This window comes from Triticum aestivum, chromosome 1D (genome assembly GCF_018294505.1).
Source record: "Triticum aestivum cultivar Chinese Spring chromosome 1D, IWGSC CS RefSeq v2.1, whole genome shotgun sequence".
Classification (NCBI taxonomy): domain Eukaryota; kingdom Viridiplantae; phylum Streptophyta; class Magnoliopsida; order Poales; family Poaceae; genus Triticum; species Triticum aestivum.
In genome coordinates this window covers 144588064-144594245 of record NC_057796.1, presented here as the reverse complement: position 1 = coordinate 144594245, position 6182 = coordinate 144588064, and the positions used below count along the sequence as shown (strand labels likewise).

General features: G+C 49.7%; 1 long non-coding RNA gene across 1 annotated transcript; it reads left to right on the top strand.

Annotated features, from left to right (window-relative positions):
• Positions 1-276: 276 nt before the first annotated feature.
• Positions 277-1732, top strand: LOC123180787 (uncharacterized). The gene is made up of 3 exons (XR_006491235.1): positions 277-794; positions 1038-1369; positions 1478-1732. It is a non-coding gene; the product is annotated as an uncharacterized lncRNA (long non-coding RNA).
• Positions 1733-6182: the final 4450 nt, after the last annotated feature.

Sequence of the window (6182 nt, the reverse complement as noted above, 5' to 3'; positions counted from 1 at the left end):
ACTTTCATCAATGCACTTTGCTTTAGGAAATAAAATAACAAATTTTAAGGAAACAAATAACCGAATTTAATGAAAAAGCATATTGACCGATATATATTTAAACCTTCCTTCTTCAAATAAAACCAATCAACAGTTATGAACATAATCATGACTTACCTTTTCTTCATCCTTCCGGTCCAATCTTCGAATCTTTATTCTCTTCTCTTCTACTTCTCTACTTACTTTAAAAAAAGCAAGGTTCCGGTCGCCCGAATCATGAATCCCTCCACCCACTCGATCGCATTCTCTCCCACGTTGGTTTTCCGCTTGAAAAAATTATGTACGTGAGTGGACGCGATCACGTTCTCTCTCTCGCTCCCGAAAGAACCCACACCAACCGGCTCCCCTGGCCCTACCCCTCCCGATCTGGTCGATGCCACAATCTCGCCACCGAATCCGGCGTTGCCCACCTCCTCTTCCAATCTTGTGAGCTGCAGTCCGCCACCACCGATGCCGCTCGGTTACCGTCCGGAACTTGCCACTTGCGATGGTCCGAGGCCGCCGAAGCCGGCGACTTCGAAGCATCCGCCCGGAGCTACTTCGCCCTCGACGTTGAGGAGGGAGTGGGCCTAAGCTCCTGGTCTCCCAGGGCCCGCCGCCGCTGGGCTCATACATGGCGCCGATCCGGTCACCGGCCACTGCTCCCTCTCAGTTCGTGCTCCCTCCTACCTCACCTTCCCCTGTTTTTGTTCCGCAGGTTCTTGAGGCCAGGTGCGGGCGTGCACCAACTAGCGACTCGGAGAGGAGCTTTGGCGGTAAGGACCATACAGCTTAGTTTCTCCTGGGATCACGTTCTCCGAACGTCCATTGAGTTTCCGAGCAAAGTCTCTGCCTCCAAGTTCAATCATCTACACATCCACGTAATAAGACAACTGTGTAACAATTATCCAGCGTAGTTGAGAATAAGAGAATACACAAGATCAATTTATTTTCATGGGTAGGAAGTAACAATCAATCTCGAAAAAAAGTAAAGTAATGATCAATTCCTCAAAATGCAGGCCGAGGCGGGGAGCTTGTACATGTGTTCCTGTAGGCTGTACTAATGAAGGAAGACAAGCAAGTCGTCGATTGCTGCAATTGGGCGGTAGGGAAGATCGGAGTCAACCAGTGTGACGGTTGTCAAGGCAACAGTAACCTTCTAAAGGACCTTCTATAGTCTCCTGCCAACGCCGGATTAGATCGAGGTCGCGGTTGATTTGGTGAATTGCGCGTACCTAGGGCTGAACCGAGAACGCTGGGAGGGATCGCCTCATGACGCTCGGAGAACTCGTCACACTCGGCAGCCCCAAGCAGCGGCCCAAAACATCTTCAAGTTCAATGGATCAAGAAGGTATAGCAATAGTACTGTCACACCTGTATACAACTACTTACAGGTCAATCATGTGGTGGAACTATTTTAAATTGCGGTTTTGCCAGAACTGATGCTAAGTCATGGCAGGTTGTTCCTGTTGCTGATGTGTGCTGGTTATAACTTGGATTCCATGGATGATGATGAGATTCTGGCGGTAGTGTTTTCATCTGATATCTTTGATATTTTATTTACTGAATAACCTTCCTAGAATCACATAAGCATATCGCCTTATCATGTCATAGTGCAGCTGAACCTGAGCGTAATTGCAGGCTATAGCTCTTTATTATCTATATATATTGAATGACTGAATGGTGACACTATATTGAACTCGTCAATTCTTCACCACATTGTTTGTTTTGATATTCTATATTACCTGCATAGATTCGGAAGTTACTTTAATATCTTGGGTGGCCTAATACTTCCTATATGGAGAATAGTACAAGAGCAATAACTAATTAAATTTGTGTTTTCTTAGATCTTCGCATTCTCTTGCTGCGTGTAGCTGTCTCAGTTCATATATACCTAGCTACATTTTACGTCATATAGGATGCAGTTTAGGTTAGTAAAAGGAGACCTTATAGTCCAAGACAATATTTTCTAAATTCTAGCCAACTTTGCTGCTAATGAGAATCATCAACAAGTTGCATTTTTCCTTATCTATACTCCTAATGGGGGAGCCCGTACGTCGTTTCGTTTGTACGCATCCCCTATCAATCGAAGCACACCTCCCTCACCGATCCCCCTCCCACGGATTCTGTTTTTTTATTTGTTGATTTCTTTCCTAACGTTCCCATCTGAATCGATCCTCCCTCTCCAATTTTCTACTACAAATCATAACTTTCGTTGTACGCACCGCACCCCACCGCCACTAGCCGATCTGCCCGGTGGTGGCAAACTTATATCCTCCTGGTCCTCTCGTTCCTCTCTCTCGAAACATTGACAATGGGCGAAGTCATTGTTGGCGGCGGCGGCGGCGAATCAGGTAGAGCCCCCCTCTCTCCCCAGGCATGCCCCTCTCACCCCCTCACTCGAGCTGCAAGACCCCATGGGGGCGGAGGCATGAAGGCGCGGGCATTGGTGCGCTGGTGTGGCGGTCTGGCGGTGGCCGGAGGACACGCCCATCCTCTTCTGAAGCAGCAGAAGGCAACTGAGTTGGCACCGGAGCAAGAAAGCGGAGCGGATCAAGCACCCGGGGTCGCCTGAGGCGGCTCGATGCACCTCCAAGTGTGTCAGCAGCTGCATCCTCGGCGGAGCTGGCACGCCCGACATCATCAAGCCCTTTAACGTCCGAAGGCAATTAGACCAAAGGATGAGTCATCGATGGATGGATTAGATATATGTCCAGCCATTCATTATCCCCATGCTTGTTCTAGCTGATCAACTACTATATTTGACTGACGACATATAAATATTTTTTGATGGAATTGCACATCCAGACCCCTCATGGTGTTCAAGGATGGTTTATGCACCTAGCAGTACTGGTATGTACGTGATGCAGAGCAGTTCGGACCATGGAATTCTTCTACTCGATTCAGAACAAAATGAGCGTAATGTCTCTATCTGTACTTACAGTTTATTCATCCAAATAGATTTGCAAACAACTTGCTTTTCCAGCATGGTCATTTCTTGTTGGCATTAGAAGATATCTGTAGCGACCAGACCTCAAACAGTCTAGTCTTTGTGCATCAGTGTCATCCCTTGTGACGCCCTCGATTCAATCGTACACTAATCATACACGCAAATGTGTACGATCAAGATCAATGACTCACGGGAAGATATCACAACACAACTCTAGACACAAATTAAAATAATACAAGCTTTATATTACAAAGCCAGGGGCCTCGAGGGCTCGAATACATGAGCTCGATTACACAAGAGTCAGCGGAAGCAACAATATCTGAGTACAGACATAAGTTGAACAGGGATGCCTTAAGAAGGCTAGCACAAAAAGCAACACCATCGAAGAGGCAAGGCCTCCTGCCTGGGAGCCTCCTAACTACTCCTAGTCGGCGGCGGCCTCCACGTAGTAGTAAGCATCGGCGGTGGCATCTGGCTCCTGGGCTCCGACATCTGGTTGCGTCAACCGGAAAGAAGAAGAAAGGGGGAAAAGGGGGAGCAAAGCAACCGTGAGTACTCATCCAAAGTACTCGCAAGTAAGGATCTACACTACATATGCAACAATATCAAAGGAAGGTTGTATATGTGGACTGGGCTGCAGCAATGCCAGAATAGAGAGAAGGCCTAGTCCTATCGAAGACTAGCATCTTCTGGAAACCACCATCTTGCAGCAACAGGAGGGAGTAGAGTAGCATAAAGTAAAGTAGTAGAAGTGTTATCAACCTCGGCCAGAGATCCTTTCTCGACTCCCTGCAAGAAAGCAATCCCAGAGCCATACTATCCAGTTCCAATTATAATCCAATTCTCATATCCAAGTCTCATCACAAGTATCCAGTTCTAGTTGTATCGATCGGGATACAACTCCAAGTGTCCGTTACCATAGGACAGGCTATCGATAGATGTTTTCTTCCCTGCAGGGGTGCACCAACTTACCCACCACGCTTGATTAACTCCGGCCGGACACACTTTCCTGGGTCATGCCCGGCCTCGGCCAAACAATACGCCGCAACCCGACCTAGGCTTAATAAAGAGGTCAAGCACGCCGGACTAAACCTATGCCCCAGGGTTCATGGGCCATCGCCCCGGGAACTCCTGCACGTTGCGTGGGCGGCCGGTGAGCAGACCTAGCTACCTCCTTAAAAAGGTAGGAGCTTACCAGTCCAACCCGGCGCGCGCCGCTCAGTCGCTTGACGTCTATTAAGCTTCGGCTGATGCATACGACGCAGAACGCCCATACTATGCCCACGTGATGGTTAGTGCTATCAGGCCAGAGGCCCCTTGGATCAAATATCCAAATCGTAGTGGATTAGGAACGCGCGGTAACAAGTAGAGACTCACGAAAGATGTGACCCCGTCGCCCCGTCTCGAGGAACTGCGGCAAGGGCTAGGAATGCCCGGCCACCCCTCGTAATTATCTCGCGGGCACCTTCCAGGTCAACCCGACTCCACATCACTCGCAATTAAGCTCGCGCGGGTACCCCTCAGGGCCGACCCGTCTCTAGTAACATGGTTCAGTGTAAAGTCATAGTAACCATAGTAACTGTGTGTCCAAACATCAAGGGGAAAACCCGAGGAATCACCCCCGAGGTTCACACTTGAGGGGTTGCACGACAGAGTCGTATCGAAAGTGGTTAAGGCGGAATCACCCTCGATGACCACGACCGGATAGCTACACTACAGGGTTAACATCAGAAGTGCTGTAGAGGTCTCACCCGCGGCACTCGATAGTAACCCAGCAGTGTCGAGCAACTAAGGAGAAAGTGATGTGCGATGCCGGGGCCTGGTCTTCGATCCCGTTGATCGGGTCTTCGATGATGAAGCAGGGGAAACAAGGTCAAGGTGGGGGTCACTGATGGATCACTAACCAACCTATACTAAGCAGTTTAGGATAAGCAGGTAAGATACAATGAGCAGGTTACAAAAGCAGGCTATGCATCAGAATAGGAGCAAACAATAACAGTAGCAAAATCTAATGCAAGCATGAGAGAATGGAATGGGCGATATCGGGATGATCAAAAGGGGGGCTTGCCTGGTTGCTCTGGCAAGGAGGGGTCGTCGTCGACGTAGTCGATCACAGGGGCGGCATCAGTCTCGGGGTCTATCGGAGAGAAGAGGGGGAAGAAATAGTAAATATAAAGCAGACAAAGCATCACAAAGCATAACATGGCAATATGCGGTGACGGGTGTGACCTAACGTAAGGCTACATGATATAGGTGAAGGGGGAATTCAACCGTGAATGTTTTCCCGGTTCCGGACCTGTGTCACACAAATGACCGGAGGGGGAATGTTCCATGTTCAGATAGTTAAGGGCATCTGACTGATGAATGGACCGCGTATTCGGATTCGTTGGATTTTTCTGAGCAACTTTCATATAGAAAACATTTTCATCCGAGTTACGGTTTATTTTCTATGAATTTTCAAAGATTAAACCATTTTCTGGATTTATTTAAATTAACAGAAAAGATAAAATGACGTCAGCATGACGTGTTGATGACGTCAGCAGTCAACAGACTCGCTGACCAGGTCAAACTGACCAGTGGGTCCTACATGTCATAGACAGAGGGCTAACAGTGGGTTATTTTAATTAAACGTGGTTAATTAGCAGCTGGGTCCCACATGTCAGTGACTAGTTAGCTAAACTAAATACTTTTAATTATAAAATCGTTTTAATTAGTTATTTAAGTGGTGGGGCCCGCACGTCAGTGGCTGGGGCCTGCCCACTCAGCACGTTGACTGGGTCGACCCAGTCAACGGGGCCCCCAGGGCCTACGAGGCAGTGACCAGGGGAGTGGCCCCGGTCGGCCACGTCGGCGCTGGCTACCGGAGTTGCTCCGGCGAGCCTCCCGCGGCGGCGCACGTCGGGAGAGGGGTCGGGTTCCGCGCACAGGGGGTTTCCGGGGTCGTAGCTAGATGCGTTCGACGCGGCTCGACGTCGCACGCAAGATGGAGGCGATGGCTTGGGTCGGGAACGACCGGAACGACACCGGCGACGAGCAGAAGCGGCGCCGGAGTTCGGGCTCGAGCGGGTGCGGCGTTAGAGCGCGCGAGCGGCCAAACTAACCAGCTAGGCGGGTGCTGCACGATGCGGTCAAGCTAACGGGCATACGCCCATGACCAATTGGTCACCGGAGACCCGCCGGCGACGAGCTCCGCGGCGCTGCGTTCGGGCGCGCG